Raw genomic sequence first — 24358 nt, 5'->3', positions numbered from 1 at the left:
GTGATAAAAGGAAGTCAATATAACCAGTGTAATGATATAATTGACACATATTATTCACACTCGTAAGTGTGATCCCTTCACTTTGACTATATAAACTAAACTGTAGCCAGCAAGGAAACACATGCATTATCCCTGGAAACACATAACTTCGGAGACACAAATATATTTAACTTTGATAGCTCCCTTTACAATAACAACCAGTTACAGGTCGACAAGCTCCCCAGATGTATTTGCATACGCTCCTTCATTCCATGAACCTTATCTTTGTGTGCTTCCCCACTCACTCGCCAGTTTCATTATTGAGCAATGCTGCAGAAAGGTTTCCAGGAATACAAACTGAAAAGTGTCATCCCCCTCTCCCGCCTCCACAGACACACACACATCCCTCTCTCCCGCCTCCACAGACACACACACATCCCTCTCTCCCGCCTCCACAGACACACACACATCCCTCTCTCCCGCCTCCACAGACACACACACATCCCTCTCTCCCGCCTCCACAGACACACACACATCTCTCTCTCCCGCCTTCACAGACACACACACATCCCCCTCTCCCGCCTCCACAGACACACACACACATCCCCCTCTCCCGCCTCCACAGACACACACACATCCCTCTCTCCCGCCTCGGCAGACACACACACATCCCCCTCTCCCGCCTCCACAGACACACACACATCCCCCTCTCCCGCCTCCACAGACACACACACACATCCCCCTCTCCACAGACACACACACATCCCCCTCTCCCGCCTCCACAGACACACACACATCTCTCTCTCCCGCCTTCACAGACACACACACATCCCCCTCTCCCGCCTCCACAGACACACACACACATCCCCCTCTCCCGCCTCCACAGACACACACACATCCCTCTCTCCCGCCTCGGCAGACACACACACATCCCTCTCTCCCGCCTCCACAGACACACACACATCTCTCTCCCGCCTCCACAGACACACACACATCCTTCTCTCCCGCCTCCACAGACACACACATCTCCCTCTCCCGCCTCCACAGACACACACACATCCCTCTCTCCCGCCTCCACAGACACACACACATCCCCTCTCCCGCCTCCAGACACACACACATCCCCCTCTCCCGCCTCCACAGACACACACACATCCCCCTCTCCCACCTCCACAGACACACACACATCCCCCTCTCCCGCCTCCACAGACACACACACATCCCTCTCTCCCGCCTCCACAGACACACACACATCCCTCTCTCCCGCCTCCACAGACACACACACATCCCTCTCTCCTGCCTCCACAGACACACACACATCCCTCTCTCTCGCCTCCACAGACACATCCCTCTCTTCTCTTCTCCTCTTTCTCGCACACACATGGATGGACACACACAGACACCACACACACACACACACACACACACACACACACACACATACACACATACACACACGCACATACATCCCATCCATCGCAGACAGCTCTGACCTGTACAACCCAATCCTCAGGAAAGGAGAGTGGACACACCATGAAGCTTTCACGCGCCAACACCAGAAAAGAAAGCAGGAGGAGAGAAAAAAGCACTCTGTTGCTCTCTCTTATTCTCAAAGCCTCCCTCTCTGACTCTATCTTGCTCTCTGTCTCACTTAGAGCTCGGAGCTTTTCTCCCTCCCTCTGTTTTCATTCCCTCTCGCAAAGCTTTTCTCCCTCGCTCTTTTCTCTCTCACTCTCCTTTTACTCTCCCTCTCCCTCACCTTCTCCCTCTCCCAGGGCTGAATTCAACAAGTGCTGCTGCAGCTGGAGAGAGCGCATCAATGATGAAAGGAGTGGGAGGCTCTCTGTGTGCAATCAATGCAGCATCTATACGTATGTCACAGGGAGAGGGAGGGATAGAGCGAGAGAAAAAAACAGGGTAGAGTTACAGACAAACAGAGACGGAGACTGGGTGGAGGGGAGTTGGGGGGAGTTGAGACAGAGGGAACGTCGCTAAGAAAGGCAATTGCGTTGTAGCAACTTCAGCTCCTATCTGAACCTAAGCAACGGCCAAAAAATAGAAAACGTCATAAAAATAGCAAGTTAATAAAATAAGAGTTGAATGAGAAAAAAGTAAGGAGAGAAAATGAGTTCATTATACTGTCTGAAATGTGCAGTTGAAAGTAGCCCTGTCATTCACCCTGAAATCTCCAGTTTGATGCAAGAACATATTGAGAATGTGACTCATACTTAAACAGCTCATACCACTACCACTACTGATTCTGAATGCCGGAAAATATTAATCTTGCTAGCGTTTGTGCAAGTATCACATTGGGAGTGTCTGTTAAAACGCTGTGACTGTCTCTTGGGGGATTTTAAACATGAGTGAGTGAGTTCTCTAAGTGAGATGTCACTGGGTTCACTATGTTAGCTTGTTCAGGTAGACAGCTCCCTCTGTTGTCTGGTTGCATTTTTGGACAGGCACTGAGCAGGTCTCCTGGACTGCTGTTTGTCGGTGGATTAGAGCGGGAAAAAGGACCCCAGACGTCATTGAGTGTGACAGAGGAAAGCCCAGGGAAACGTTAGACAGCAGCTTACTGTACAGAGAGTGTCTCTGCTAAGGACTGTGAAGGAAGCTGTGAACATAAAACAACCATGACACAGATTGACACACGTAAGAGAGAGAGAGACTGAGAGAGGGAGAGATGAACGGGAACAACTGAGTGAGAGGGATAGAGAGAGGGAAAGAGGGAGTGTCTAGTGTGTGGGCAACATGATGTGTGTATGTGTGTGTGTGCCAATCCTTTTTTCCCTCTTAACATTTGGCATATTAAGAAAACTTGTAGATTCACTGGTAATTTACTCACTGCTTAGCAATGTAAACAACACCAGCTAGAATACACACTGTAGGCGCAATGATGGCACAAATACATGAAATCACAGATAATCGGAAATTAGATAAAAGTATCTTGTTATTCTTGTCATGTGGTATTTCCCCTCCCTCCCTCCCTGCCTCCCTCCCTCCCTCCCTCCCTCCCTCACTCACTCACTCACTCACTCACTCACTCACTCACTCACTCACTCACTCACTCACTCCCTCCCTCCAGCCAGACAACAACCCAGCCTGCCAAATGTAATGCAAATAGAGATATCCAAACTGGGCAAACTTCTCACTTCACATCCCCACAGGGAAAGACATCACCCCCTTTCTCTTCCCCTCTTCCTCTCTTCATATCACGGCACTTTCCCTCTGAGCTGCTGTCTTTCTGCCAATTAATGCACACAGGGCTGCAATGCAGTGAGTCCCACGCGCGCCACAGCACAGAGAGAAGTGAAGCATGCTGGGTATAGAGTCTACAGACATGCATGTACGTGCCAGCCTGGGCAGAGAGGGGGAGGGGGATCCAGAAATATGTTGAGTCAGGCAGACGGGAGGACACAGCACTGCGCACAGCACATCAGCTCTGAAACAGCCCACTAAATTTAGACTTTGTACATCTCTGATAACAAACATAAAGAAATGAACTCCATCAACCGGCTGTCTATTTCTGGCTAATCTTGGTTAAATCAACCGGCTGTCCATTGCTGGCTAATCTTGGTTAAATCAACCGGCTGTCTATGTCTGGCTAATCTTGGTTAAATCAACCGGCTGTCCATTGCTGGCTAATCTTGGTTAAATCAACCGGCTGTCCATTGCTGGCTAATCTTGGTTAAATCAACCGGCTGTCTATGTCTGGCTAATCTTGGTTAAATCAACCGGCTGTCTATGTCTGGCTAATCTTGGTTAAATCAACCGGCTGTCAATTTCTGGCTAATCTTGGGTAAATCAACCGGCTGTCTATGTCTGGCTAATCTTGGTTAAATCAACCGGCTGTCCATTGCTGGCTAATCTTGGTTAAATCAACCGGCTGTCTATGTCTGGCTAATCTTGGTTAAATCAACCGGCTGTCTATGTCTGGCTAATCTTGGTTAAATCAACCGGCTGTCAATTTCTGGCTAATCTTGGGTAAATCAACCGGCTGTCTATGTCTGGCTAATCTTGGTTAAATCAACCGGCTGTCCATTGCTGGCTAATCTTGGTTAAATCAACCGGCTGTCTATGTCTGGCTAATCTTGGTTAAATCAACCGGCTGTCTATGTCTGGCTAATCTTGGTTAAATCAACCGGCTGTCAATTTCTGGCTAATCTTGGGTAAATCAACCGGCTGTCTATGTCTGGCTAATCTTGGTTAAATCAACCGGCTGTCCATTGCTGGCTAATCTTGGTTAAATCAACCGGCTGTCCATTGCTGGCTAATCTTGGTTAAATCAACCGGCTGTCTATGTCTGGCTAATCTTGGTTAAATCAACCGGCTGTCAATTTCTGGCTAATCTCGGGTAAATCAACCGGCTGTCTATGTCTGGCTAATCTTGGTTAAATCAACCGGCTGTCCATTGCTGGCTAATCTTGGTTAAATCAACCAGCTGTCTATGTCTGGCTAATCTTGGTTAAATCAACCGGCTGTCAATTTCTGGCTAATCTTGGGTAAATCAACCGGCTGTCCATTGCTGGCTAATCTTGGTTAAATCAACCGGCTGTCCATTGCTGGCTAATCTTGGTTAAATCAACCGGCTGTCTATGTCTGGCTAATCTTGGTTAAATCAACCGGCTGTCAATTTCTGGCTAATCTTGGTTAAATCAACCGTCTGTCTATGTCTGGCTAATCTTGGTTAAATCAACCGGCTGTCAATTTCTGGCTAATCTTGGGTAAATCAACCGGCTGTCCATTTCTGGCTAATCTTGGGTAAATCAACCGGCTGTCCATTTCTGGCTAATCTTGGTTAAATCAACCGGCTGTCTATGTCTGGCTAATCTTGGTTAAATCAACCGGCTGTCCATTGCTGGCTAATCTTGGTTAAATCAACCGGCTGTCCATTGCTGGCTAATCTTGGTTAAATCAACCGGCTGTCTATGTCTGGCTAATCTTGGTTAAATCAACCGGCTGTCAATTTCTGGCTAATCTTGGGTAAATCAACCGGCTGTCTATGTCTGGCTAATCTTGGTTAAATCAACCGGCTGTCCATTGCTGGCTAATCTTGGTTAAATCAACCGTCTGTCTATGTCTGGCTAATCTTGGTTAAATCAACCGGCTGTCAATTTCTGGCTAATCTTGGGTAAATCAACCGGCTGTCCATTTCTGGCTAATCTTGGGTAAATCAACCGGCTGTCCATTTCTGGCTAATCTTGGTTAAATCAACCGGCTGTCTATGTCTGGCTAATCTTGGTTAAATCAACCGGCTGTCCATTTCTGGCTAATCTTGGGTAAATCAACCGGCTGTCCATTTCTGGCTAATCTTGGTTAAATCAACCGGCTGTCTATGTCTGGCTAATCTTGGTTAAATCAACAGGCTGCCTATCTCTGGCTAATCTTGGTTAAATCAACCGGCTGTCTATGTCTGGCTAATATTGGTTAAATCAACCGGCTGTCTGTCTGGCTAATCTTGGTTAACCCAGAACTAAAATCTCATGTAATTTAGCCAGATTTATGTTTACGTGGTCTGTCCACGAGAGATTAATGTTTGGCTGTCGTGTGCTCTGTGTGTATCTGTTTGTGTCTCTGAAGTTGAGAGAGGGAGCGGGATAGAGAGAAATATATTTATATATTTGAATATATATATATTTGAGAGAGAGAGAAAACAAATAGAGTGCCCTGTGTCAGAGTGTGTGTGTGTTTGTGTGTGTTTGTGTGTCCACGCCCGCACGCTGCTGTACGTCAAAGCCTCATTGACAGCGCCCTCTCTTTTTTTTTTTACTAGGTGTGTTTTTATAATCATGTCTTTATGTGGCACTGTGAGTTATGAGTGTGTAGGTGTAGTTTATGGAACGGGAGATTTGAATGCTGTTACTGCTCCTACCAACTGTATTGGAATGTGTTAATCAGGGCTGCACTCTGGTTGCTGGTGCTGATTATTTGTAATAGCAGGCTGGAGTATTTGAATATGCAATGCAGGCTTATAGACCAGATGGTATAGGTCAACCCTACTCCCTACTCTCCACACACACAACACTGAAATTATAACATTTTAGAGAATATGCACAAAGGGACAATATAACACAAAACATGTTTTAAAGCACAGCAGCACTTTTTAATGTTTGTAATGGGAGCTATTGTTTAAACCTGTGATGATTCTATGTCCCTTTGATGAGTCCATTCAAATTCTTTGCAATATTAAACTGAGGCAATATATGCTAAAAGCTTTCCAGTGTAAAGTCTATAGATCCACCGATATAACGGTGAGGCTACACAATCTCAATATGAACAATCCATCTCTATAAATATTCAGATACTGCAGTTGTTCTCATGTCTAAAGTGTAACAGACAACAGATTCCATCCACGTTGTTGAGACGGCCGACTCCCTGGCAACAGTTCTACCAATCGGGACGGACTGACGGAGCGTCTGCCACGGCTCTCGTTGATGCATTGAGAGAAGAGAGCGATTGAGGAGAGAGTGAGAGAAGAGAGATGTCTGACTGCTTATAGCTGCTTATAACGCAACATCAGTCTTGACCTCCCCTGGGATAAGTTGTCTATACAAAGTCAATGTCAGATCATTTTTGTTTGTCGTTGGAATCGGCTGAATCACCGGCTTATGTAATATGGATACAATGATTTTTTTGTTGGTGATATGATATTGTCTAGATTTTCTTTCTAATCTGAAGCAGAACACTTAGACTAAAACTTTGGATGGAAGGTTTTGTCGAACATTGGATGGAAACAGCCAAGTTCCAAGTTTTTAAGCTGTCTCCAAGCTCTCGTTGTCATCACAATGGGAACACATACAGCACAACATACAGTGTAAACGTATAGTGCATAATACATATTTATCATACAATGCATCATCCACATATTTCTTACCTAGTCTGGTGCATATGCTTATTGCAGTAACTAACTACCTTCAATTCCCTCAACCCAAACACTAACATTTCAACCACCCTCCACTTGAGTCCCTCTACACAGGTTTCTGACAGTGTACTCCTGTTGTGGTACCTGTCTCTATCCCTCAGTAGCAGAGATGAGGGGGTAGACTCAGAAGAGGGACTGCCAGTGAGTTCTAGGCAGGCAGACTGGTGTTAGACTAATGGACTCCAAGTGGGCGTAGGAGGTAAACAAACAAACAGTCACAGCAGCTGCATCAGCCCCACTGACAATGACAGCAGGACATCAGGGCTTTTAGAAATACAGCATGAGAAAGAGGGAGAGAGAGAGAGAGAGAGAGAGAGAGAGAGAGAGCAAGCGAGTGAGCGAGGCACAGTGAGGAATGAGAAAGATAGAGATATAAACTGTAGTAGGCTATACGCATATTGAAATTGGAAAGTGAGCGAGAGAGTGAGAAAAATATATTATACAATAAACATATACAAATTACAATTGGCTACACTTAAACTCTTTAACACCATCCTCAGCTCTGGCATCTTCCCCAATATTTGGAGCCAAGGACTGATCACCCCAATCCAGAAAAATGGAGACAAATTTGATCCCAATAACTACTGTGGGATCTGCTTCAACAGCAACCTCAAGTAAATCCTTTGCATTATCATTAACAGCAGACTCCTATATTTCCTCAGTGACAACAACATCCTGAGCAAATGACAAATTGGCTTTTTACCAAATTACCATATGACAGACCACGTATTCACCCTGTACACCATACCTGACAAACAAACAAACCAAACCAAAAACTATTCTCATGCTTTGTTGATTTCAAAAAAGCTTTTGACTCAATTTGGCATGAGGGTCTGCTATATTAATTGATGGAAAGTGGAGTTGGGGGCAAAGCATACGACATTATAAAATCCATGTACACAAACAACAAGGGTTTCTGTTAAAATGTAAAAAAAACACACACATATTTCATTCCTCAGGGGTGAGACAGGGATGCAGCTTGAGCCCCACCCTTTTCAACATATACATCAATGAATTGGCGAGGGCACTAGAACAGTCTGGTGCATCTGTCCACAACCAAGGATGGTATACAGCAGCACCTAGCTCTTCTGCACAGATTCTGTTAGACCTGGGCCCTGACAGTGAATCTCATTAAGACAAAAACAATTCCAAAAAAAGTATATTTGCCAGGACCACAAATACAAATTCCATCTAGATACCCTTGCCCTAGAGCACACAAAAAACGATACCTACCTCTGCCTAAACACAAAGCTGTGAACGATCTGAGTGACAAGGTCAGAAGGGCCTTCTACGCCATCAAAATAAACATACATTTCAACATCTCATTTAGGATCTGGCAAAAAAATACTTGAATCAGTTATAGAACCCATTGCCCTCTACGGTTCTGAGGTCTGGGGTCCACTCACCAACTAAGAATTCACAAAATGGAACAAACACCAAATTGAGACTCTGCAAAAACACCCTCCATGTACAACGTAAAACACCAAATAATGGATGCAGAGCAGAATTAGGACGATACCCACAAATAATCCAAATGCAGAAAATAGCTGTTACATGCTACAACCTCCCAAAAGGAAGTGATTCCCAAACCTTCAATAAAAAAGACATCACCTACAGAGAGATTAACCCACAGAAAAGTCGGCACAGCAATCTGGTCCTGGAGCTCTGCTCTCAAACACAAAAAGGACAGCAACACAATTAGACCCAACCAAATCATGAGAAAACAGAAAAAAATATTACTTGACACATAGGAAAGAAATAACCAAAAAACAAAGCAAACTGGAATACTATTTGGCCCTTAACAGAGAGTAACCAGTGGCAGAATATCTGACCACTCTTGACTGACCTAAATTTAAGGAAAGCTTTGACTATGTGCAGACTCAGTGAGCATAACCTTGCTATTGAATGAGGCTGCCGTAGGCAGACCTGGCTCTCGAGAGAAGACAGGCTGTTTGCCCACTGCCCACAAAATGAGGTGGAAACTGAGCTGCACCTCCTAACCTCCTGCCAAATGTATGAGCATATTAGAGACACACAGACTATTTGAAAACCAATCCAATTCTGATAAACTCCCATATCTATTAGGTGAAATACAACAGTGTGCCATCACAGCAGCAAGATGTGTGACCTGTTGCCACAAGGGCAACCAGTGAAGCACAAACACCATTGTAAATACAAACTATATTAATCTGTCTATTTATTTTCCCTTTTGTAATTCAACTATTTGCAAATTTTTACAACACTGTACATTGCCAGTAATATAACATTTGAAATGTCTCTATTCTTTTGAATCTTTTACTGTTGTGTATAATGTTTACAGTTCATTTCTGATTAATCTATTTATTTCACTTTTGTTAATTATCTATTCCACTTGCTTTGGCAATGTAAACATGTTCCCATGAGAGAGAGCGAGAGAGAGAAAGAAAAGGCATTAGTGTGGGCTATGCCACTGCTTATAACTAACTATAAGTTAAGTATAACTACAAGAAATCTGAGACGTGTCAAATAAATTATATCCCGCTATGCATTTTGTTTGCTAACTTGCTAGCTAAGTGGCTAGATGTCAAGATCAAGCTTCTTGGTTACAGCACAGACATTATATCCCCTTCCGGTTATGCTGTATACCTCGGTATGAAATGGTATGACGGTATGAAAATCTGGATACCTCCCAACCCTAGTGTGTGTGCATGTGTGTGTCGTGTGTGTGCATGTGTGTGTGTGTGTAGAGTCACTGTGATGTAAGTGTGCACTTAATACTTGTGTGTGTGTTAGAGAAAGATGCAAGTCAGCATTTCACGATACCGTTTACACCCTGTATTCTGTATATGTGACCAATAAACTACCATCTAGAAGGCGGAGACAGTAGAGATGCATCAAAGCTAGGACCGAGAGACTGAAAAACAGCTTCTATCTCCAGGCCATCAGACTGTTAAATAATCACCACTAGCTGTCCTCCTGTACCTTGCCCTGAACTTAGTCACTGTTACTAGCTGACTACCACTGGTATTCTACCCTGCACCTTAGAGACTGCTGTCCTATGTACATAGTAATTGAACATTGGTCACTTTAATAATATTTACATACTGTTTTATTCACTTTATATGTACAGTGGGGAGAACAAGTATTTGATACACTGCCGATTTTGCAAGTTTTCCTACTTACAACGCATGTAGAGGTCTGCAATTTTGATCTTGCGATACATGGCCCCATTCATCCTCCCCTCAAATACGGTGCAGTCGTCCTGTCCCCTTTGCAGAAAAGCATCCTCAAAGAATGATGTTTCCACCTCCATGCTTCATGATTGGGATGGTGTTCTTGGGGTTGTCCTCATCCTTCTTCTTCCTCCAAACACGGCGAGTGGAGTTTAGACCAAAAAGCTATATTTTTGTCTCATCAGACCACATGACCTTCTCCCATTCCTCCTCTGGATCATCCAGATGGTCATTGGCAAACTTCAGACGGGCCTGGACATGCGCTGGCTTGAGCAGGGGGACCTTGCGTGCCCTGCAGGATTTTAATACATGACTGCGTAGTGTGTTACTAATGGTTTTCTCTGTCTGCCTGATTTATATAGCAATCCACGGCCACGTGACTCACTGTCTGTTGTAGTGATCAATTTTCATGAATGGGGTGGTGTACCTAATAAAATGACCACTGAGTGTATGTATATATATACATACACTCAGTGTATATGTATATATACACTGAGTATATATATATATATATATATATATATATATATTCTGGACACTGACATTGCTTGTTCTGATATTTCTAAATGTATTCATTTCATTTCTTAATGCGATAACATCAGCAAATATGTGTAAACGACCATTAAAAATGTATGGAACTAGTCAATCCTAATAACAGCTACAGTAAGATGACAGTCACATAGAGTATATGTCATAGACCTTGTGCGAATCCGGTGTAACAATCAACACAACAGATACTGTATGTACATGATTCCATGGCCAAATACATAGGGCATTCATTGAGAGACCTTCAAAGGAAGTATCTGTATTATAAGATCCATATTCATACATCATCAAATATGGCTTATGTATTCTTAGGGTTCAATTCAATCCGTATCGCGGAATATCCGTGTTCTAGCTTGATTTAAATTTAAAGGCAACGTTCACGCGTTCGAGGAGACTGCATTCATGGTAAACGCTGCATACAGTATGTCAATTGTAAATGACCATTAAAATGTAATGAGGAACGTCTGCGATATGGATTGAATCCAGCCCTTAGTGATCATAAAACTGCAGTAACAATACGATGTACCAACAGTATCCCCTAATAGCAATCTAGCCAGGGACACAAAGTTTGCTGTAAGCATTGGATCAATCACAGCAATCAAAGGAGTAGTGCTGTAACATGGCTCCCTTCACTGCTTGCTCTCCTGGCTTGTCCTCTAGACATATTCCATGCAAATGTGTCATTGTCATTTACATGCATACTGCCAATGGTGTGACCTTGTGATTCAGGACAGCAGGGTCATCAACAGACTCAGGCAGGCAGAATGTCACTGTCTTATACAGGGACGTAGTTTCCGCTCAGTCTGAGGTAATGTGTGGTGTGTGTATGCATGTGTGTGTGTGTGTGTGTGCGTGAGTGTGTGTATGTGTGTGAGAGAGGTGGTGAGAAAGTGTAGCATGTGCATGAGAGTGAGTGTGTGTGAGTTTGAAAGAGAGAGGGAGAGAGAGTGTTGGCTTGTGCATGAGTGTGATTGTGTGTGCATTTGAAAGAGAGAGAGAGACTGTTGGCTTGTGCTTGAGAGTGAGTGTGTGTGAGTTTGAAAGAGAGAGGGGAAGAGAGTGTTGGCTTGTGCATGAGTGTGATTGTGTGTGCATTTGAAAGAGAGAGAGAGACTGTTGGCTTGTGCTTGAGAGTGAGTGTGTGTGAGTTTGAAAGAGAGGGAGGGGAGAGTGTTGGCTTGTGTGTGTAATATATGACACACAGAGAACGACAAGGGTAGACGTGTGTGTGTGTGTGTGTGCATGCGTGTGTGGAGGACAGAGCTCGGTACACTATCCTCTGCAGTGTTCCTGTGCCATTGAGTCACCTGTTTTTAAGAGCGGACCTCCCTGATTCTATATGAGTCAGCAGAAGAGAGGGGAGAGAGAAAGGGAAAGAGTGAGAAACGAGATTTGAAACACAGAGCTACAGTACATGTTATGTGCAGGGAAAGTGAGTGAGCCAGAGAAAGGGGGAGAGAGAGAGAGAAAGAGAGAGAGGGAGGGAGGCACAGTGAGGAATGTGAAAGTCAGAAACTGTAGTAGGCTATATGCATATCAAGATTGGAAAAGAGTTTAAAAAATGCTAGTCAGTGAATTATATCATGTGACGCATGTCTGACATCAGAGTGGGACAACATGGCTGCTGAAAGGAGGACATCATTCAGCATCACCGGTCACTGTCAGTGCACTCCCGTCACACCAAAACTTGCACAACGCCCTCAGTATACTTCTGAACTGGGGCACAGGGAAAGGTTACAGGGAAACGACTATATTGAATTCCACATCCAGCAAGGTCTATCACATAACCTACAGAACTTCCATGATAAGGACTTGATACACTTCTGCTGTACTTTGCTGTGGGTCCTTTTCATCTAAAAAAAAATGTATTGCTTCCACTAGCTTTCCACGGACACACACATACACACACAGGCACGTCGCTTTCCACGAGCACATAGATCGATATGTAGGCACTATTGCGTATTTTCCAGAACATGTATGGCCATTATACATGTCAGAGGAGCCAGCAAGAATAACGCACTGTACGTGTGCTCTGGGTCATTAGACACCATTAGACATGCACCTGTCTGGGGAGTGGACATGACTGTTTATTTCTGTACTAGTGCTATAGCCTAATAATTACTGTTGCTGTGGTTACACCTATTGGAATTTTTCCAGAACATGTGTGTTCATTTCTGAGGAGTTAGCAGGATGACATGTCTTTTTATTTTTGTACCATTGCTACGGCCTAATGTTTACGGTTGCTATGGTTACGTCTATGACCTACATTCATGCACCCGTCTTAGGCGAGAGCATGGCTCTGTTTCCATGCCCTTAATATGAAACCAAACTAAAATTAGTGCAAGGCAAAAAGGATAACGGTGGCCAAATGCCAGAGGGGATGAATCATAAAGAGGAGTTACTATGTGTGTGACGTAAGGATATAACCTGTATAAAGAGTGTGTGCCAAGACTGGAAAGGGAGTTGTTTTAATGAAACAGCTCGGCTTTTATTATATTGTAATAAAAATCTATTTGAACTCACAGGCTCCGGTATTTTAGAAATATTATTGACTGAATATTTCCACGACAGCACATGCACGCACGCACGCACGCACACACACACAGAATTTCACGTCAGCGGACTACCAGACTTGGCTAGGTACTGTAGCAGTTACAGCCCTCCATACTCCACATATACGTGTACTCAAATTACATGTCCCCTTAAATAACCTGTATTACTGGACACCCCTGGCCAGTCCAATCATAGGAGCTGTCTTTTCCTATAGACTTGGAGAAGGTTGCCTAAACACTATGCAAATAAACAGCATAGACAAATAATGACCTGGACGTGTTTTTACATTAGATTTCCTTATATTTACATGGGATCGACCTCGAGTGAGCTTAGTTAAGTTGAGGAGGGAGATTCACGGGTTTTGCGTAATTTGGCCAGATGCTTGATGCTTATGCTGTCTGTCCAAGAGAGATTAGTCTCCATGTTACATGGTAGGATTCATATTAAGATTTTTGATTGTGGCAGTGTAGCAATAGCATATTATAGTAATAAATACACTGAACAAAAATATAAACACAACATGCAACAATTTTGAAGATTGACTTCAATGAACTCAGTACAGTCAAATGAAATAAATTAATTAGGCCCTAATCTATGGATTTCACATGACTGGGAATACAGATATACATCTGTTGGTCACAGATGCTTTCAAATAAAAGGTAGGGCATGGATCAGAAAACCAGTCAGTATCTGGTGTGACCACCATTTGCCTCATGCAGCACGACACATCTCCTTCTCATAGAGTTGATTAGGCTGTTGATTGTGGCCTGTGGAATGTTGTCCCACTCCTCTTCAATGGCTGTGTGAAGTTGCAGGATATTGGCGGGAACTGGAACTTGATGTTGTACACGTCGATCCAGAGTATCCAAAACATGCTCAATGGGTCTGGTGAGTATGCAGGCCATGGAAGAACTGGGACATTTTCAGCTTCCAGGAATTGTACAGTGTACAGATCCTTGCGACATGGGGCCCTGCATTATCATGCTGAAATGTGAGGTGATGGCGGCTGATGAATGGCACAACAATGGGCCTCGGGATCTTGTCACGTTATCTCTGTGCATTCAAATTGCCATCGATAAAATGCAATTGTGTTTGTTGTCTGTAGCTTATGCCTGCCTATACCATAACCCCACCACCACCATGGGGCACTCTACTCACAATGTTGACATTAGCAAACTGTTCGCCCACACAATGCCATACACGCTGTCTGCCATCTGCCATGTACAGTTGAAACCGGGATTCATCCGTGAAGAGCACACTTCTCCAGCATGCCAGTGGCCATCGAAGATGAGCATTTGCACACTGAAGTCTGTTACGACGCTAACTGCAGTCAGGTCAAAGGTGAGGACGACAAGCACGCAGATGAGCTTCACTGAGATGGTTTCTGACAGTTTGTGCAGAAATTATTCGGTTGCTCAAACCTACAGTTTCATCAGCTGTCTGGGTGGCTGGGATCTCAGACGATCCCGCAGGTGAAGAAGCCGGATGTGGAGGTCCTAGGCTGGCTTGGAAACACGTGGTCTGTGATTATGAGGCCAGTTGGACTTAATGCCAAATTCTCTAAAATGACTTTGGTAGAGAAATTAACATTAAATTCTCTGGCAACTGCTCAGGTGGACATTCTTGCAGTCAGCATTCCAATTGCGCCCTCTCATAAAATTTGAGACATCTGTGGCATTGTGTTGTGTGACAAAACTACACATTTTAGAGTGGCCTTTTATTGTCTCCAGCACAAGGTGCACCTGTGTAATGATCACGCTGTTAAATCAGCTTTTTGATATGCCATACCTGTCAGGTGGATGGATTATGTAAGCAAAGGAGAAACGCTCACTAACAGGGATGTAAACAAAATTGTTCACCAAATTTTAGCAAAACAAGTTTTTTGTGCATCTGGAAAATTATCTTTTATTTCAGCTCATGAAACATGGGACCAACACTTTACATGTTGCGTTTATATTTTTGTTCAGTGAATACTACTTCTAAAGTGTTACTGCACATTTGATTTCTATTTCTATAACATGTTTCCTATCCTAATGACGCTACTCACAAACTGCAAAAAGCCAACCAATTGCTTAATCAGCGTTATTCTGTGAGTTGACCGGACTTATGAATTTGAACTAATGTGTTAAAGTTTGTTTACTCAACAAACTCTGCTCGAAGTGAGCTGAATTTGAACAAGCTTGTTGAGTAATATTGTTGAGTATAATTACAAATTCATTCTGAAAACCACACCCATCCGTATCATATTTCCCAGCATGCTCTATTACAGGTTGATTTTCAGAAGTGTTTATTTCAATACTTGTGTTTTTGCATGTATATTCATTAGTTGATTCATCTTATGCTACACAAACAAAAATAATCATAATTTCCCGAAACTAATCCAGCACAGTTAACAGTCAAGACATCATTAAAAAAATTCCAGCAACACAATGACCATGACAGGATCATTCGGAGCATCAGATAATGCTATGCTAATTTGCAGTGGTATAAGGGGGCTGTGTAGCAGAGACTGTGGCCGACTCAGATTCCAGGCTTTTCCACTGCCCTGCACTGGCAGTCCACCAAGCTCTCTGGCACAGATTGAACATACAGAGTACATACAGGGCAGGACTCCAGAGAGAGGGTTACTGGTGCTAACTCCTGCTGAGGTCTGACTTCTCACAGAGGTTTGATTTAGGTTAAGCATTCGCTCTTCAGAGAAATGCATTTGTTACAATGTCATAATAATATCAATACTGTGAGGGTCCAACTGCAAAAATAACTTCTACATATAAAGACTTTATACACTGTATCATACTTGAAGTCTTCATAAGAATGACATAGATGCTTCACAAATCATCTATAAGGTTATGTCATACTTTACAAAGTGTATGACGGGTGAAATAACAGCTCCCTATGTTGGGTGCATTGCCTAATGTGACATAACCCACTATATCAATTCCCCCCAGGGCTCAAAACTGCGACCAAAACACTCACATTTGCGACCCTTTGACTTAGCAGTGCGACACTAATTTGTTAACGATCGCGAGGGTGCCAGTAAACAAAAATATAGCTGGTCACGTTATTTCTTTGTTGACAATTACATGTTTTTATTGACACAATTTAACAGTAATGTGCAGTTGACCAAAAATAAACCATATGAAAGCATCTGCCTGCCCCTATTTCGCTGTCAGACTACTGTGCGCATGGAGAAGAGAGAGATGCATCCTAATAAGCACAAGGTTATGACTGTTGCTCAAAATACAATTGAGGGAAAAATACAGTTTTCAAAGCAACTACGGTTGTCCTAGTTACAGAAAGTTACAGCTTTCTGTGAGTACAGTGCCTTGCGAAAGTATTCGGCCCCCTTGAACTTTGTGACCTTTTGCCACATTTCAGGCTTCAAACATAAAGATATAAAACTGTATTTTTTTGTGAAGAATCAACAACAAGTGGGACACAATCATGAAGTGGAACGACATTTATTGGATATTTCAAACTTTTTTAACAAATCAAAAACTGAAAAATTGGGCGTGCAAAATTATTCAGCCCCTTTACTTTAAGTGCAGCAAACTCTCTCCAGAAGTTCAGTGAGGATCTCTGAATGATCCAATGTTGACCTAAATGACTAATGAGGATAAATACAATCCACCTGCGTGTAATCAAGTCTCCATATAAATGCACCTGCACTGTGATAGTCTCAGAGGTCCGTTAAAAGCGTAGAGAGCATCATGAAGAACAAGGAACACACCAGGCAGGTCCGAGATACTGTTGTGAAGAAGTTTAAAGCCGAATTTGGATACATAAAGATTTCCCAAGCTTTAAACATCCCAAGGAGCACTGTGCAAGCGATAATATTGAAATGGAAGGAGTATCAGACCACTGCAAATCTACCAAGACCTGGCCGTCCCTCTAAACTTTCAGCTCATACAAGGAGAAGACTGATCAGAGATGCAGCCAAGAGGCCCATGATCACTCTGGATGAACTGCAGAAATCTACAGCTGAGGTGGGAGACTCTGTCCATAGGACAACAATCAGTCGTATATTGCACAAATCTGGCCTTTATGGAAGAGTGGCAAGAAGAAAGCCATTTCTTAAAGATATCCATAAAAAGTGTTGTTTAAAGTTTGCCACAAGCCACCTGGGAGACACACCAAACATGTGGAAGAAGATGCTCTGGTCAGATGAAACCAAAATTGAACTTTTTGGCAACAATGCAAAACGTTATGTTTGGCGTAAAAGCAACACAGCTGAACACACCATCCCCACTGTCAAACATGGTGGTGGCAGCATCATGGTTTGGGCCTGCTTTTCTTCAGCAGGGACAGGAAGATGGTTAAAATTGATGGGAAGATGGATGGAGCCAAATACAGGACCATTCTGGAAGAAAACCTGATGGAGTCTGCAAAAGACCTGAGACTGGGACGGAGATTTGTCTTCCAACAAGACAATGATCCAAAACATAAAGCAAAATCTACAATGGAATGGTTCAAAAATAAACATATCCAGGTGTTAGAATGGCCAAGTCAAAGTCCAGACCTGAATCCAATCGAGAATCTGTGGAAAGAACTGAAAACTGCTGTTCACAAATGCTCTCCATCCAACCTCACTGAGCTCGAGCTGTTTTGCAAGGAGGAATGGGAAAAAATGTCAGTCTCTCGATGTGCAAAACTGATAGAGACATACCCCAAGCGACTTACAGCTGTAATCGCAGCAAAAGGTGGCGCTACAAAGTATTAACTTAAGGGGGCTGAATAATTTTGCACGCTCAATTTTTCAGTTTTTGATTTGTTAAAAACGTTTGAAATATCCAATAAATGTCGTTCCACTTCATGATTGTGTCCCACTTGTTGTTGTTTCTTCACAAAAAAATACAGTTTTATATCTTTATGTTTGAAGCCTGAAATGTGGCAAAAGGTCACAAAGTTCAAGGGGGCCGAATACTTTCGCAAGGCACTGTATATCAATTATTTTGCACCTGTATTGACAAATACATATTGAGTTAATGGCATCACTTTACGACCAGAGTCGGCTATGGATATGGTTTTGTTCCACCTGCAGAGCGGAGCGCGCCATTTGCGGTGAATAGTCCTACTATTCAAGTAGCCTTTATAGGCCTAGGCTTGGAAAGGTTTTGTAGGACATTGCATTTAATGAAATATTAATCAATTACCCTACATGGCTATCTAGCAACATGATCATATTTAGAGTTAGCAATCTAGTGTTTTGAGTTCCCACTTCCTCAGGTGGTGAATAATATAGCCTAGTGCCCTAGGTCAAAATGCAAAGATATAAAAAGTAAGCATACACGACTCCAATGCATTTACAAACTGCCAGTGAGAAAAATAGTTACCTTTGAAACCTTTGTAAATCTATCCAAATCAATGTAAGAACAAAAGGGCATGCTAATTTAAAAGATGACTAGTCATTATTTGCCTGGTTCTGTATAGAATGCAGGTACATTATGGGACCCAGGTCAGGCCATTATCGTTGCGCAGTGGCGAATAATTGGTGCGACCAAATCATGTACTGGGGCTATCAACTGAAAAAGTTAGTCTAGAGCCCTGTTAAGATGCAATTGCTGATATTACATGTGAGATTACACATGACATTATGTGCCCTATAAACTTGGTGCTTACCTCATGCTCTGGCCTGGAGCAGGGCAGGTAAACAGTCATGTGAGGCCTACAGTGTGCTTTATGCTAAACTAAGGCTATAACAGCTAACAGTAAACTGGAAAAGTAAAATAAAGGCCAGGGATCCCCAATTACATTCAGCCATGGGCCGATACTCCTTGAGCGAATGGTCGGGGGCCGATTACTCCTTGAGCGAATGGTCGGGGGCCGGAACATAGTTCTAAATCATTTGTACACAAAAAAATGACTGCAAGAATCCCAAACAGATAATAGTTTTTGACAAAAACAGAATCATTTCAAACCTTGATTACATTGGGATACGATCACATACAGTGGGGCAAAAAAGTATTTAGTCAGTCACCAATTGTGCAAGTTCTCCCACTTAAAAAGATGAGAGAGGCCTGTAACTTTCATCATAGGTACACTTCAACTATGACAGACAAATGAGAAAATCACATTGTAGGATTTTTAATGAATTTATTTGCAAATTATGGTGGAAAATAATTATTTGGTCAATAACAAAAGTTTATCTCAATAATTTGTTATATACCCTTTGTTGGCAATGACAGAGGTCAAACGTTTTCTGTAAGTCTTCACAAGGTTTTCACACACTGTTGCTGGTATTTTGGCCCATTCCTCCATGCAGATCTCCTCTAGAGCAGTGATGTTTTGGGGCTGTTGCTGGGCAACACGGACTTTCAACTCCCTCCAAAGATTTCCTATGGGGTTGAGATCTGGAGACTGGCTAGGCCACTCCAGGACCTTGAAATGCTTCTTCCTTCGTTGCCCGGGAGGTGTGTTTGGGATCATTGTCATGCTGAAAGACCCAGCCATGTTTCATCTTCAATGCCCTTGCTGATGGAAGGAGGTTTTCACTCAAAATCTCACGATACATGGCTCCATTCATTCTTTCCTTTAGACAGATCAGTCGTCCTGGTCCCTTTGCAGAAAAACAGCCCCAAAGCATGATGTTTCCACCCCCATGCTTCACAGTAGGTTTGGTGTTCTTTGGAAGCAACTCAGCATTCTTTGTCCTCCAAACACGACGAGTTGAGTTTTACCAAAAAGTTATATTTTGGTTTCATCTGACCATATGACATTCTCCCAATCTTCTTCTGGATCATCCAAATGCTCTCTAGCAAACTTCAGACAGGCCTGGACATGTACTGGCTTAAGCAGGGGGACACGTCTGGCACTGCAGGATTTGAGTCCCTGGCGGCGTAGTGTGTTACTGATGGTAGGCTTTGTTACTTTGTCGCAGCTCTCTGCAGGTCATTCACTAGGTCCCCCTGTGTGGTTCTGGGATTTTTGCTCACCGTTCTTGTGATCATTTTGACCCCACGGGGTGAGATCTTGCGTGGAGCCCCAGATCGAGGGAGATTATCAGTGGTCTTGTATGTCTACCATTTCCTAATAATTGCTCCCACATTTGATTTCTTCAAACCAAGCTGCTTACCTATTGCAGATTCAGTCTTCCCAGCCTGGTGCAGGTCTACAATTTTGTTTCTGGTGTCCTTTGACAGCTCTTTGGTCTTGGCCATAGTGGAGTTTGGAGTGTGACTGTTTGAGGTTGTGGACAGGTGTCTTTTATACTGATAACAAGTTCAAAAGGTGCCATTAATACAGGTAACGAGTGGAGGACAGAGGAGCCTCTTAAAGAAGAAGTTACAGGTCTGTGAGAGCCAGAAATCTTGCTTGTTTGTAGGTGACCAAATACTTATTTTCCACCATAATTTGCAAATAAATTCATTAAAAATCCTACAATGTGATTTTCTGGATTTTTTTGCTCATTTTGTCTGTCATAGTTGAAGTGTACCTATGATGAAAATTACAGGCCTCGCTCATCTTTTTAAGTTGGAGGACTTGCACAATTGGTGGCTGACTAAATACTTTTTTGCCCCACTGTATGCCTCTCTATTTATGCATGGGAATACTTGGGAACAGATTGGGACATCCCTACCCTAACCCTAACCATAACCCTTTCTTAACCTTAACCCTTACCTTAACCATTTTAAATGTCAACTTCAATGGGGGAATGGACATCCCATGGATTCCAGATAGCAAGGACCATACAGCCATTGGCCTAGACATGTCACGACTGAGAGCGCAAGAGCAAAGAATCAGTGGCAATAGCGAGCAGTCGTTTCCCCATGCTAGTAACGTTAGATAACTTGTGCTGTAGTAAAGTGACAATGGCGAAGGCGGCTGCAGCAGTTGTTAGATATCACCTGAAAGGTGGACGTTGTTGCTCATTTGTTAGCGTCACCCTTTTCTAGATACATTTTCAAACTTAGTTAAATGATCATCATCTGGTGAGTGGCACTGTTTTTTTATTACAGCTCACTTGCTAACAAACCATCTCTTTGAAAATAATGACAGTGAAACATTGTTGCATTTAAACTTTGGCTCACCAGTTAGTGTGAGGAACGTGATAAAATATGTTTGCAATGGGAAGTAATAGCTGGTTTGTTCATTTCATTTTCAAAATGAAATTGTTATCTTTTTGTATTGTTATGATTGCATGGGACTACTGAAGTGAATGGGCTGCTTATTCTTTAACATTATTTGATGCTGTGTGTGACCGCTGTCGCCTGTCTGTCAGCCGTGTCTATGTGTTTGACCAAAACTGGCTCTTCTTCAGCGCCATGGAGTGGACAGGTATTATGATCGCTGTCCTTTCAGCCCCATGAACCAAACACCTTTGATGTGTCACTTGTTGTCGCTATTGATGACAGTGTGACTGTGGTGTTAGGCTACCATAGGTTGTTTAAAAAGTGTGGTTTCTGTTTTGCTGGTCGCATTAATTTATGCTGTGTGTCAAATGTTTTGTCGGTGCCAGTTCTGTCTCTGTGTGATTCATTCATAATGTTTTCAAAAAGCATTGCTCTTCCTTCATTAGGTATAGGATGGTCCAACTACAGCAGATAAAATGTTGGGCGCATTAACTGATGTTATGCTTTCTGTTCTTTTCTAGATTTCTTTGTTTGACACAACATATTGGAAAATGTTTGGTCCCTCTGAAGGGGGTCCTATAGTCATAGTTCCCCACTGGCGTATACTATATAAAGCATTTATACGTTGTACTTCATTTTAAGGGGGACTAAGATACTGTGCGGAGTGAATAACATGGTCATTTAGATATCTTAGCATGCAATTGAGCCATCAGAAAAAGACAAGGTAAATTCAAATGCTGTCAAGACCACACAATCTCAAGACCCATTTAGTGATTGCTGGAGAGATGACTCCCATTGTATTGCGTTCCGCCTTAGAACAAATTAATTTACATTTCACCTCAAGGTCTATGGACAGATAGCCTACAGAAAAGTAATACCATTGACAGAGTGCTTCTGTATAGCCAAGTCTTATAGATACTGTAGGGAACACTTAATTTCGAAGGTCTGCTATACGTTTTATACACATTACTCTAGTTTGTTCAAAACCTATGTAAATTAATTTACTATTATGATGACAAGTCCTCATAATAAATTATTAATATGTAGTGTATTGTATGTATTCACAAATGCTAATGATACCGTACATGAACAATGACTTAATGATTACACAACTATTCATGGTCTACAAACTATTTACTGATGGTTTTATAAGTGGAAACCTTTAGGAAAAGTGCAAATAGATTCTACTGATTTCTTTTCAGCCACACCAAGACAAATATACTCTTGTGTTTTAGTATACATTGTAAAGGGAAACTGGACTCGTGATGCTATCAAAATGTCATTCGAATTCCATAATCATCCCACCCCTCAGTACTTCTCTTCATTTGCTGTAATGTCTATGTGCTGCCATTCATAGTGAAACACTTGGAACAGTAAAAGGCACACATGCTCTCTGCCGCTCTCTCATTCTCCTCCTCTAACACACACACACACACACACACACACGCACACGCACACACACACACGCACGCACGCACACACATGCACACGCGCACGCACACACACACACGCACACAGACGCACACACAAACTGGCGTGACATCCATGCCATGTGATCTTGCCAGGCGTTATGCCAAAGGCAAACCATGTCACTTACCAGAAACCTCACACAGAGAGAAAGAGAGAGTAAGAGAGAGAGGGAGAAAAAGGGAGGGAGAGAAAATGGCTTTTAGTTTTGCAAGAGCTACTTGTCAAACCTCTCCACATGGAACACTGAAAAAGCATATGAAGCATTATGACATTTCTCTGTTATCGTCAATGTTCTTGAGGCAGTAGGTTCCAAGTCAAAAGGAGCACATTAGTTAGTCCTTATGTTAAATTAATATGGAGAGCATGTTTACTGCCCATTGTCTCAGTTCTTGGAAGACTTCCTCTAAAGCACAGAATGAGCCAAAGCAATCAAATCAGTTACCTTTCAAGAATCTTAATAGCTCTCTCTCTCTCTCTCGCCTTCAGTGAATGTGTAGGTTAATAGTTTGTCAGTTTGTATGTGTGTGTGCATGAGTTTATGTATACTGTTTAAGTAGGTGAACAGTTAAAAAAAACTCTTATCTTCTCTACTTTTCTTTTAAACCTTCCTGGTACAAGGAGTTACACTGCTCGAGCTTTCTGAGGAAAACTGAAGAAAGAAATATATAAATATTAAGCACACCTTCCTAATATTGAGATGTACACCCTTTGGCCTTCACAACAGCTTCAATTGGTCGGGGCATGGACTCTACAGGGTGTTGAAAGCGTTCCACAGGGATGCTGGCTTGTGTTGACTCCAATGCTTCTCACAGTTATGTCAAGTTGGCTGGATCTCCTTCGGGTGGTGGACCATTGTTGTTACACACGGGAAATTGTTGAGCGTGAAAAACCTAGCAGTGTTGCAGTTCTTGACACAAATTGGTGCGCCTGGCACCTACTACCATACCCCGTTCAAAGGCACCTAAATCTTTAGTCTTGCCCATTCACCATCTGAATGGCACACAATCCATGTCTCAGTTGTCTCATGGCTTAAAAATCCTTCTTTAATCTGTCTCCTCCCCTTCATCTACACTGATTGAAGTGGATTTGACATGTGACATCAATAAGGGATCACTGCTTTCACCTGGATTCACCTGGTCAGGCTATGTCATAGAAAGACAACTTGTTCCGAATGTTTTATACACTCTTTTGTTTACCACCCCTACCTTGTCACAACGCAACTGATTGGCTAATTAAGAAGGAAAGAAATTCCACAAATGTACTTTTTACAAGTCACACCTGTTAATTGAAATTCATTCCAGGTGACTACCTCCTGAAGCTGGTTGAGAGAATGCTAAGAGTGTGCAAAGCTTATTTTTACTATTTTCTATACTGTAGAATAATAGTGAGGACATAAAAACTATGAAATATGACAGCTTTGCACATTCTTGGCATTCTCTCAACCAGCTTCATGAGGTAGTCACCTGGAATGCATTTTAATTAACAGGTGTGCCTTGTTAAAAGTTCATTTGTGGAATTTGTTTCCTTCTTAATGTGTTTGAGTCAATCAGTTGCATTGTGACAAGGTAGGGGTGGTAAACAGAAGATAGCCCTATTTGGTAAAAGAC

At 42.6% G+C, this 24358-nt stretch overlaps 1 protein-coding gene across 4 annotated transcripts in view; it reads right to left on the bottom strand.

Annotated features, from left to right (window-relative positions):
- Positions 1 to 24358, bottom strand: part of LOC110523614 (nucleus accumbens-associated protein 2) — a 49347-nt gene that overhangs the window by 19694 nt on the left and 5295 nt on the right. The window contains exon 1 of one of the 4 annotated variants that reach the window (XM_036977286.1): positions 1739 to 2891. The exons of the other annotated variants lie outside the window; for them this stretch is intronic. The gene's annotated coding sequence lies outside the window, so the exon portion shown is untranslated. Of the gene's footprint in view, positions 1 to 1738; positions 2892 to 24358 lie in introns of those variants that run through there. 4 annotated transcript variants of the gene reach the window in all.

The sequence above is a fragment of the Oncorhynchus mykiss genome, chromosome 5 (assembly GCF_013265735.2).
Source record: "Oncorhynchus mykiss isolate Arlee chromosome 5, USDA_OmykA_1.1, whole genome shotgun sequence".
NCBI classification, from domain to species: Eukaryota; Metazoa; Chordata; class Actinopteri; order Salmoniformes; family Salmonidae; genus Oncorhynchus; species Oncorhynchus mykiss.
Note: the sequence above shows the minus strand (reverse complement) of the source record. Positions and strands in the feature narration are given on the sequence as shown.